Raw genomic sequence first — 12539 nt, forward strand, 5'->3', positions numbered from 1 at the left:
TCAGACACACGTGTGTAAACACTGCATTGTTTCTCTGGGGTGAGAAACCAAAAGTGGACCAAAATGTGCAATGAGAATTGTGAGATAGGAAGAAAAATGTTCACACAGGAGGGGTACAAGGAAAAAGGCAAGAATGCAAGACTAAAGCAAAAATGGAAGGAAGGAAAAGGTGGAAAGAAAGCTTTTTAGGTGGAGAAGGAAGGGGGGGTTGAAGGGAGGGTAGGGAATGAGGAAAAAAAGAAACACGTTATATCCTGTACAGGTACAAATTCTCTATAGTGAATGTGATCATTACATGTATCTACAATGTACCAATAAAATCTGATTTTAAAAAATAAAGTATTGATTTCAACAGCTTTAGCATATTCACAAAGTATGCAGCCATTACCACTTTCTAATTCTAGAACATTTTTACCACTCTCAAAAAAAATTGAGACAGGGTAGAAAAAATATAGTTTCTTAGTTACCTTCTCATTGGTGGGACGGAATTCTGGATACCTACCAGCTAGGGGAGGAAAGGTTTACTTCAGCTCCCAGTGCATAGGGTTTCACTCTGTGGTCAGCTGGCTCCAAGGCAGGGGAGCACGGCAGGGGGCCTCGCGGAGGAGAAGGAGCCCATGGCAGGGTAGCGGCAGGCAGCATGAGGCGCCCTTCTTTCTTTTTCTACTCCACCCAGGCTACAGGCCTATTGATTGGTGCTACCTACACCCAAGGGGGTTCTCCCTCTTCAGGAAGTCCCTCACCCACATAATTTTAAAATTGTACTTTAATACTTGGCTTTACAGAGTAGCCACTGAGCCAGGGAATAGTGATGGGAGGTAGCTCAAGAAGAGGCTGACTGGGGCTCACAGTTTTGATCTCTAGTTTTCAAGGCTGATTATTTTCAGTCTAGATCTTATTTAGGGGGGAGAGTATATAGTACAGAGATGTGAGGCATGGCACGATACTGGCATGATCTGCTTATTGAAGAGTCTGAGCACACATTCACAGGATAGTGCCTGGAGCCCTGCACGAGAAACCATTCAGAGGCCACTGGCTTCACTTTTTATCAGAAGAACTTGAGCCAGGTCTTGATACGGCAGCCTAGACCTGACATCAGCCTGAAGAATGTGAGGTACAAAACACAGTCACCAGTGAGCACTCCTGTATTTTGTCCTTTCTTTCGCTGTAGTTCACTCTAGTGCTGTAGAGTATACTTTTCCCCTACTTCTACTAGACCCAAAATCACTCTGTAGAGCATGTTTCTTTTCTCACCTCTAATGAACATAAAACCTCACTGTGACCTTTTGCCCTTATTTTGTCTGATTTTTTGTTCAAGAGAACCTAGAAACCACCTCTAGATGAGACCTTAGAGTCCCAGAGCCTGCCAATATGTATATTAATAAAAATAAAAAATAGAAAACCTACAGTATCTGGCCATAATCCAAGCTGGTTAAGGTTATAAAACCTTTTTTCCCTTCAGGAAACTCACCCTTAAGAAGTCATATGGGCATCGTGGCACTGGCCTCTAATCCTAGCCCTCAGGAGGTTGAGGCAGGAGGATCTTTGTAAGATTGAGGCCAGCCTGGGCTACACAAGGAGACTTGTCTCAAAAAGAAAAGTTTCAAAGGGTCATGAACATACAAGAATTGGTCCCCATGCTTTCTACCTATCCGTTGAATCTGCTCTTTTCTTCCAATATTATAGATTTCCAAATCCTACAGATGTCCATAATTGGGGAAGCGGCACTATTTAGTAGAGCTTTAAACTTCAAACACACACAAAAGGGTTTGCACTTTAATGCAGCCCCAAATGGCTAGCGTGACAGACCACAGAGAGTTACATTCTGGATCCCATAAATACTCCCAGCTCCAGAGCATAATGTACTTTTCCTTTGAGGACTTGCACTCTCTTTTCTGAGGGTGTACTTCTTTAACTCTGCCCAATACATCAATCTTTGTCTGTCTGTCTGACTTTTTTTTCTCCACTGGGAATTGAACATAGGGCCTTCAAACTGAGATACTTCTCTGGTCCTTTTTATTATTTATTTATTTATCTATCTATCTATCTATTTATTTATTTTTATTGTCTTTTTGAAACAGGGTCTCACTATGCAATTTAGGCTGGCTTTCATCTTACTTCAAGCCCAGGCTGGTTTCAAACTTGCAATGATTCTCCTGCCACAGCCACCTGAGTGCTGGGATTACAGGCTGTTTTTAAATTTTTGACATAAGGTCTTGCTAAGTTGCTCAGATGCAGCTCAACCTGGTAATCCTCCTGCCTCAGCCTCCCAAGTGCTGAGGTTACAGGCATGTGTCACCACATCTGGCCTAATAGGGTTGCCCACGCCTCTCAGTGATGCATCCTTCAGTTCTCTGTGGCTTGCGTTTGTGAACCTGCAACCTGCCCCACAGGAGCAGTGGTCTGAGCCCGTGCCTCCTGTCAGTCCTTCCTTGGAGCCTCCTACTCATTCTCCCCTCCTCAGACCTGGAAACACTCTACTTTTTCCATGGATTTATCTATTTGGACATTTTGTGTGAGTGAAATAATAAAATATATTTTTTCCTATCTGACTTCTTTTGGTTAACATAGTATGGCCAAGGCTCACTCACTTGCAGATATGCGGATGTTTCCTTTGTTTTCATGGTGGAGCAATATTCTGCCATAAGGATGAAGCACAGCTTATTTATCTGTTTATCACTGGATACTTGGTTTTCCTCACTCTGGGCTGTTATGGATAATGTGGCTAATGAACATTTACGTATGAACTTTGTGGTATAGTTTTTTTTTTATATATAGTTTTTAATTCTATGGGGGAGACAGCTACAAGTGCAATTGCTGGGTAATTTGGAAAATGGAAATTTACTATTAGAGGAACTAAAGTGGCTGCTCCCTTTTGTGCTCACACCAGTGATGTGCAAATGTGAGTTCCTTTCTACACCAGCACTTTGCACCGCTTGTCCTTCCAGTGTTGCTATCCTCATGTGCATGCAATGCTGCCTCATTATGGCTTGCATATCCCTAACCTAATGACCATGAACATCTCTCTGTGTGCTCACTGGCCATTTGTATAGCATCTTTGGAGAAATATCTATTCAAATCCTTTCCTTCAGTATCTATCTATCTACCTACCTACCTATCATCTATCTATCATCTGACAGTCTGGGGATTGAACCTAAGGCTTTCGTACTCAGCCACATTCTCAGTTCCCTTTTTAAATTTTATTTATTTATGTATTTATTGACAGGGTCTACCTACGTCAGTGAATTGCCCAACTTGTGATCCTCCTGCCTCAGCCTGCAAGAGTGCCAGGATTACAGGCATATGCCACCTTGTCTGGCTTTTCTTCCATTTTAAATTGGATTGAGTCTCCCGAAAGTTGAGTTATAAGCTTTCTTTATATATTCTTGTCTTAGTTACTTTTTTACTCATTGCTGGGACAAATACCAACACTCAAAATGAAGGAAGGAAAGGTTTATATAGCTCACAGTTTGTGGAGGTTTCATTTCATACTCCGCTGGCTCCAGGGCAAAAACAATGAAAAGCCCAGGAGGAGCAGCAGCTGCGGCGTCCATCAAGCCTCTCTCTTCCTTCTAGGTGACTGCCGTGGAAGATAGGAGCTCCTCCAAAGTAGCGCAGCTGCGAAGATCAAGCTCCTCCAAAGACTGGGACTTCTCTACAGAAGAGGGGCAGGGTGGTCAGGAAGCCTTCCTCAAGTCCTTTGTATACACTTTTCATGCTGTGTCACTCTGGGGTGGCCCATGACCCTAGGGTGGAACCAATCACACCCCAGGTTGGGCCCTACCCACCTATGGGGGGAGGATGCCCAGAACTGCCAGATGCCATTCAGGCAAGTTGACACAATGTATCAACTACCACAAATTTCAGGGCACCAAATTTTGATTAACTAGATGATCTGTAAATATTCACCCCACTCATGCTTTTGTTATGTCCAGAACACAGTACTCCAATGTAAGATGCAAGAAATATGTCAACCTGGTAGCAATCTGAAAAATCCAACTGAAGCCCTGGTGCTGGAGGTTAAAGAGCCTGCAGGCCGGAGGTCATGCAGATATATGTAGTAAAAGCAATGAAATTTTTCCTACAAACAATATTACCATTACTTTAAAGTTGTGATTATACCCTAAACATTTGTTTATTTTATAAGATAGCAGAAAAAGAATTTCTGTGTGAAAGACTTTCAAACTTGATATACAGAACTTACTTTGACAATAAATTTCAAAATGCACAAATTATTTAAAAAAAAAAATAAGATGCCTTTGGTGTGCAGAGGACTTTGAACTGGAGGAGACCACAAGGGGCTGAAAAGAAGAGTCTCCCACCTTGCCCTGTCCTTTTTCTCTCACTCCTGTTCCCCCAAGGCACATCATAAAAACTAGGATTGTTTTTATCTAAAGCAAACCATTAAACCTAGCAAGGCCACCCTTTGGCCTTCCTTCCTCTTTTGAAGGTCCTCAAGTGAGAAGTGTCTGTCCCTATCTAGGGGAGCAGAATAACTTACAGAAGTACAAAAAGTGATCTGCACAAACAACCATTCCGTCAGTTGAGGCAGGCAGGTTTTATGGCTATGCCGGGGTGGGCTGGGTAGGGGCTACTCAATCACTGCCTCAGTTCCAGTCTTCCAAGTGGTGCAGGGAGAAGGCCTTGCTGTTTGAGGGAACAACTCAGCCTCCCTGAGATGATGTTGCTTCCACTTGGGGCAATCTCAGCAAGAAGAGGCTCTGAGAGAATCCAAGGTTACAGCACAATGGCTGGGGACTTCTGGGTGCCGTGTCGTAGTTGAAAGTCCCTGTAATCAATTGTTTTGGTGGCCTTGGTCTTGCAGCGGGACAAGATAGGTTATATAAATTCAGGGCTAATAAGCTTTGTTTGACCACTTTTAAGACAGAGCCTCACTGTATGAGTAACAGGCCTGTCTGTAGCCAGGAGACGGAATTCAACCCAGAGCTTACAAAAGGAAGGTTGAGCTTTGTGTTGCTTTTAGTTACCTAATGAGCACCTGTCAGCCAAAGTGAAGAGTCACTATTTTTAAGTTCTTGATTGTCTCAGAGGAAAACAAAATTTATGCTCTCAATGAGTAATAAATTAAGGATCCAAGAATTTCCTTATACTGCCCCTAACCCTTTATTTATTTTTCATAATTTTGAGCCAGTGTCTTGCTAAATTGGTTTCAAACATGTGATCCTCCTGCTTCAGCCTTATGAGTAGCCTGGTCTGGGAGGATAATTTTGCCTGATTTCCCACTTTTCAGGTTCCCAGCCAGTACATTTACTCATTGCTTCACTGAGATTTCGCTTAGCTTGTGAGGCAAGTGTCCTAAGCGACCCCAGAACCCCATCCAACCCGAGGAAGAGGCAGTCACAACCTTTTCCTTCTGCTCAAGTCAAACCACAGAGTTCAAGAACTAACCCTCAGTGACATCACCAGCAGCAGCACCTTGTCCAAACAATAAAAGTGAGCTGTGACCTGAAAGCAGATGGTTAAGATGAGAGGTAGCCTTTGATAGAAGTCACTTCTGCTTTGCTAATTAAATGTTAGTTTAATAAACTTTTATCTCTGTAACCATTTTTCTGAGATCGGATCTATATTTTTAATGGTCTTTGGGCAAATCAATAGGGCAAAGACTGAACTGAAAATTGACCTCTCAGGCAGGAAATCATTCTGACTAAATAGGTTTCTTCATAAAGCCCAGCGTTCTGGCGGAACTCCACCTCCTCTCCTGTGGCACAAAGGAAGCGTTGGGCTGTTTTGTTTTCAGAAACCTCGAGATAGATCAGTTAACTGTCTGTCCTGAATGTGGCTTGCCTGGTTTGTGTTCGGCTCCTCAGTGAATTATAAAAGGAAAAAAGAATGAAAGAGAGAGTAAAAAAAAAAAAAAAAAAAGTAAAGACCAAGTGTAGCCAAAAGTGAATATAATTAAAAATGCAAGCACCCCTGGTGAATTTCATTTTATTTAGACACTGAAGTGATAACAGAGGCCACCCTACACCTGTTTGATATTATTTTCTTGAAATATTTTTTTTTTGTCTGAGGGATTAAAGCACCTAATCATTTTCTCCTGGGCCCTATCAGTGCCTTTCTCCCACTTTCTTTTCTCACAAAGATTCAGTAACAAGCAGCAGGTATCGTGTTCTCAAGTCTTTCCCTTGGACTACAGAGCCAGATGGTCCAAGTGCCTCCCTGCCACCTGGGCCCAGGCAGGTGCAATGTGACAGTACAAATCTATAATCCTGGCACTGGAGAGGCGAGGCAGGGGACCACTGCAAACTCCTTTAGCCTGGGCCACGCAGTGGTGAGACCCTGTCTCATCCTGCTGCCCTCCCCATTCCAAAACTTCTGAGGGCAGTGTGTGAAGTTTCCAGACACAGAGTCCCCAGGTGAGTTTGACCCAGACACCAAGAAAAAGCATGTTTGTCTTGTAAAGTCACTGGGTAGTAAGCATGTGGGCTGCTGTGGGAGGTGTGGAAGTATCTGCTTTTTATGAATGAATCAGGGATGCCCATTCATGGTAATGCTGGGTGCTCTGGTCAGGGCTGCACTATATATATGTAGATAGATAGATAGATAGATAGATAGATAGATAGATAGATAGATGATAGATAGATAGATAATGTTTGATCTTTTGAGATCTTGCTCATGTACCTCAGGCTGGCCTTATACTGACAGTGATCCTCCTGCCTCAGTCTTCTGAGTGTTAGAATTAGAGACATATGCCACTATGCTTGGCTTCCCCTACCATTTTGCAAACCCCACATCTTCCAAAGACTGAGCTTTCTCAGGATTGTTGAGGGGGCACCAACCAGAGACAGGGCAGGTGACAGGTGAACAACATCGGGCAGGACAGGTGTTTCCAGACCAGCTGACCTCGCTGACCCCGAGCCTAGAACAACCACTGTGTGTTCTCTGCGATATTCGACTGCTTCCCTGGAGGCCCGGGCTTGCAAGAAGCTTCAGTAAGTAAGCAGCAGTTGAATTCTATCTGCTCATACCTTTTAATTGAATCCTGAATGAGTAGGAAACTATTTCTCCAGTATCTTCTACATCTTCTCCTGGACTGCAGCCTCACCTGTTGGAACTCCCCTCTGCAGAGAGGTCTGCCCCAGCACACGACTGCAACCGCCCAACCTGCCCTGCCTGCTTCCTGTGAGAGGCACCAGCAGGGCGCATGCTCACTCCTGCATCGCTAGCCTTGGGAGCAGACATGCGCATGCGCACAGACGCAGACACCAACGAATGGGTTAGTTTGCCCTTTATGCCAAATACCCAGCAAAGCAGACCTCACAAATAGTTTGTTGAACGCGGAGCTTTAATCAACTTAATGATGATTCATGAGTCTGCGTTTTTACTCCCGGATTCATCCGTTTATAGTAGTGTTGTGGCTGGGAGTGGCAGCTCTCATCTGTAATTCCAGCACCCAGCACCATGGAGGATCACAAATTCAAATTTAGCCTAGCTAACCCAGAGAGATCTTGCCTCAAAATTTAAAATAAAAAGGGCTAGGGATGGAACTCTGGGTAAAATCTCTGAGTTCAAGCCCTAGTACTGCTAGATAAATAAAGAAATGAATGAATGGTGTGTATACAGATTACAACTACAGGTTCTCAGACTGAGCGTGGTGGTGCATGCCTGTAATCCCAGTGCTTGGGAGGCTGAAAACAGGAAGATCACTATGAGTCCCAGCTGTGTAGTAAGACCCTGTAGACCTTGTACTAAGCACATTTTTTAAAAAGTGTAGGTTCTATGCACAGATTGAGTAGTTGATTCCCTGTTCTACTCAGCTCTGGTAACATTGGGCAATCACATAAGTTTCGTGTGTTTTGGTTTTCTCATTAGTGTAGTAAGAAGAATAACAAAAATCTCTTAAAGTTGCTAGTGAGTATGAAGTGAGTTGTTCTACATAAGTTACTAAGAAGAAAGTCTGGAACATGTGTAGCACATAAATCCAATGCATATAAAATCTCACGTACGCAATAACTATTAACAGCTATTATTCATTCAACTGATACTGAATGCTTACTGTTGACCAGATACTGTGGTAAGTGCTAAGAATGAATAGAAGGTAAATAAAAGTGTCACCCTGTCCTCAAGGTTGTGCTTATAACACAGTGGGAGAAAATTATCCAAGTGGTATGAACTGAACTGCATGCCCCTGCTAATTTTTGAGATAAGGTCTTGCTATGAAGCCCAGGCTAGCTTCAAACTTATGATCCTCTTGCCTCAGCCTCCTGAGTGGTGGGATTATAAGTGTGTGGCCTCCATCTCTCCTGGTAAATTCTTACATCCAAAGCTTACCCCACTGTGGGACTATGTTTGGAGATAAGGCCTTTAGGAAGAGAACTAAAGTTAAGTGAGATTGCATGGGTGGGACTAATCCAACAGGACTGGTGCTGTTTTAGAGAAGACCCCAGACAGCTGTGTGTGCTCTTGTATGTGTGCGTACACACAGAGGAATGCCATGTGAGTGGGCAGCAGCCATCTGCAATCTGGGAAGCCAGCCTCTTCAGCCCAACCCCCAGGGGTGCCTTGGTCTCAGAATCCCAGCTGAGTAAACTGATCTGTGCTGTTTTCATCACCCAATCCATGCTGTTTTGTTTTGGTGGCACAAGCAGACTCATAGACAAGATAACCACACAAATGTGGAATTAAAACTGCTGTAAGGGTTAAGCACAGAGAGATAGACAGAGACAGAGAGACAGACAGACAGACAGACAGACAGACAGACAGACAGACAGACAGAGGACATCCATAGGAAGCATCTGATCTGCTCAGAGAGGGGAGAAAGCTTTCGGGGAAAGTTCCTGAAGCACATGCGGCATAGTGAAGAGGAGGGGGTGAGGGGCCCAGACAGGGACAGCAGCATGTGCCAAGGCCCTGTGGCAGGGGAGAGTGAGGTTATTGGAGGAACCTAATAGCAGCATAATGGGAATGGTGACAGTGAAAGGGAGGTCCCACGGGGTAGGTAGGACAAAGCTCTGGAGCAGTTTTCTCTGGCAGCCCAGGACATGTGTACATGCTGGGTCAGAAAGGCGTGCTCCCGAAGCAGAGGCCAATGAGCAGACAGTCACAATGATCCAGGTCAGTAGCGAGGCCTGGGCCAAGCATGGATGGAGAGAAGTAGAGTGTACGTAGGTAACCACTGTGTCACTCCTACTGTGAGAAGCTGGGGAAACCAGGCAAACATGAGCCTGTGGGGCCTGAGATGCCTTGGTCACTGAAACAGGGACAGGGCGCCAGATCCACACACAAGGCCAGCTGCAGGAGGAGGCTGAGTCATTACCGCACCACAGAGAAGCCGGGCAGGCGACCCAGAGTTGAGGTCTCAATCTTCCAGCCCCACTGCCCCTTCACACACTTGCAAATTAAGAAGGACCCTGAAAAGTTCCAGATTGTGTGGGATCTAGGTCTGTATTTATGGCATTTCAGTGTCTTTGTAAAATAGTACATGAGATCATAGATGAGAGTGAATGATTAGGGAAGGAGGTCAGAGGTGCATGGAGAGAAAAGAGAGCTAGAAATAGCTGTGCAAATTTAACAGTAAATCAGGCTCAGCCATAGGGCCCCTGCTAGGTAGGCTCTGGTCTCCAGACCAAGTGCTCCTTCCTCATGGAGCTCTGGCTCCAAAAGCTGAGTTGTAGGCACTGCTCCAACTCTGCCTCCTCCTGTTCTAGCTCTCAGTCCTTGGGATTTCCCCCCATCCTGCAGCCCTACGAGAGACAATAGTTGCCAGCTACTGCATTGTTCAGCTGAGGCCCACAGCCCCAGCTACTGGCTGGGTTCGCCAAAGGCATGCCCCTTGTTAGCCCCACAGAACGGGGTGGCCCTGCTGGGTTTCCTTCACCAGACCACACCTATGTAAGCCTGCCCTTCATCAGACCTCCCCATCTCCCTCATGAAATCAGCCATCCACCTCTGGCTGGGCCCCAAGCAGGGATGCGGTTTTTGCTGCACTATGACTCTTGTGAATCTGAGTAAACTGGCATTTTAATTATGATTAATATGATATGCATCGATAACACTAATTTCATTTTGAGCTTTTCCTTGTGAAGCAAGCCCTAAGGGAGCCAAGGGGCTGACCTTGATGACTGGGAGCCAGTATGCAAAGAAGAGAGTTGGGCCTTTCCCTCCAGCGAGAACATCTGGAAGCTGAGATAGCACACCTTCTGGGTCTGTAACGTTGGTGTTCTCAGACTGCCATTTGAGATCCATGTTGTATGACTCCGCCCTGGATGACACTGCACTCTGTAATGCTGTCGCGAGATTCGGCATGGGTGAATGGGCCTGTGCCCCGTCGGGGAGGACCTGACATCACCTGGGCTGTTGGATGTAAAGGAGCTGGTCAGATGATTTTAGGCACAGATACAAGGTGTTTGGTCCATGACTAGCATTCTCTGCTTGAATGATTTCCTTCTAGTTTTTTTTTTTAATCTATTTTCCTATATTCCTTTACTTAGTTTTGCTTATTCTGTTTTTGTGTACATTGCAATAAATAATCAACACAGGTTCTATTTGTTTTACTTGACTTGCTATTCAATCAGACAGTAAAAAGCCTCCCCTCTCCAAGGAATTTTAACCTCCTTGAGGTTAAAACTATCAGTAGATATCAGGGAACAGGACCACATTGGGGTCCAGTACCCTGTGTCCTGACTGTTACAGCCCTGTTGAGGTTGAAGATCACAATCTATGGTGAAACCTAGTGGCCTGTCGTGTGACTTTCTGCAGCTGTCCAAAGACTCCCAGGTGAAGCCAGAAAATAAACTAGAATTCTACCATTCTACTATATACCACAAGGAGAGTCAATTCAAATTGGCAACACATGTTAAGATGATGGCCAAGGGGGCAGAAGGTGGAGATGCAGGTAGTGGCAAGGGATGTGGCAGGGGCTGGGAGGTAGCAGAAGAGCTTCCTTACTGGAGGCTGTGAGGGGTCAGAAGTAAGCAGGAGCAGGTGAGCTTGTACACTGCAGATCAAAAGGGCTGGTCAGAAAGGGACATTTGAATTTGTGTGCACAGGTCAGGCCAGGCAGCACTGAGGTCGCTGAGGACAACTGAATCTCCCCAGGTCAGTTACCATGAATGAGGTGCCCCCCCACCAGAAGTCCAGAGGCATAACATTGTTTTCCTCCCTAGAGAACTTAACAGTTGAGAGGAGAAGGCAGATTAAGGTGTGTAAAATTCCAAATGAACAGGATGGACTATGAAAAGCTGTTGGAAGGAGGAAGAATTCCAAAAGCCTGCCTGTTCTGTAGGATTTGGTGGAGGAGAGCAGGCTTAGTAAACGCTTTGAAGGACAGGAGGCTTTCAGCACAAGCAAGCTGGAGGCCGTTCAGGCAGGGAGACTGAGTGGGGTGATAGGACCAGGCACGCCAACGAGCAACTGGAATAAACTGGATTAAAAAGAGTCCATGGAGAGGAAGAGAGCTAGAATTAGAGAGATGTGTTAGGGCTCTGGATCAATGATTTATCAGAAGGATTCAAAAGATTCAGACAGCGGTTATAATCATGGCTTGATTTATTAGTGCAAAAAATGATGCAAAACAAATTCAAAGGCAGACCTGTGGGGAGAAGTCTACAGGCCCCAGACATGGCTGCAGAAGTCCTCTTGGAACTTGGCAGTTTGTGCTTGCTTGGCAAAACATGTAGTATTGCTTTGCTGAAGCAGGAGGCTCACAAGTTTAAATCTAGCCTGGGCAACTTAGTGACTTAGGGAGACCCTGTCTCTAAATTTTAAAAAGGTTGAGTTTATAGCTCAGTGTCAAGGCCCTGGGTTCAATTCCCAGTTTCCCAAGGGGTGGGGGTTCAATAGCCCCAGAAATTACATACGTATTACATATGCTTAAAATGTTTTTAAACTGCAGGATTTCTCAGAGCCCTTGATATGGAATATATAATGCGAATTTCTTTCTTTTTTATGTATTTAGTATGGTGTCCACAGAGTCTCACTACACAGACCGGACTCATAATGATCCTCCTGTTTTCAGCCTCCCAAGCACTAGGATTATTGGCATATGCCACCACACCCAATCTCAGTCACAATCCCAGCATACCTCAGGAGCGGGGCCAACATGGCATGCCAGGGATTGAACCCCAGTGTCTGCATCTGCCTAAGCAGGCACTTTAATCTGCTGAGCGATCTGGCCAGCCCTTATAATGTGAATTTCTAAGACAGAATAGAACCGTGGTAGTTAGTAGAGTGTGGGGAATTCTCTGTGTAGTTGGAAGCGGAAATGATTGTCAGTGTAGACAATGACCTCTCCATCACTGCTGGGGCCCTGGCATGCATCAGAGGGACGGCATGGACTCACTCCCCATAAATATTGGTTCAGTTAATGAATGGGATGATCTCACCCTGCACCCTGTACCCCTTGGTCCTCAGTGCTGATGCTGCACAACACTTAATGCCGATACAAGTCTACTCTCAATGATCTCACAGCATCAATAATTGGTCATGGAGGTTTTTCTCAAGGTTTCCTTTTGATTTTGTGTGCAGTCTCTTTTCTACTTTTTTACCTTTGATCTCTCTCTCTCTCTCTCTCTCTCTCT

This window comes from Octodon degus, unplaced genomic scaffold (assembly GCF_000260255.1).
Source record: "Octodon degus isolate 3935 unplaced genomic scaffold, OctDeg1.0 scaffold00145, whole genome shotgun sequence".
In the NCBI taxonomy this organism is placed as follows: Eukaryota; Metazoa; Chordata; class Mammalia; order Rodentia; family Octodontidae; genus Octodon; species Octodon degus.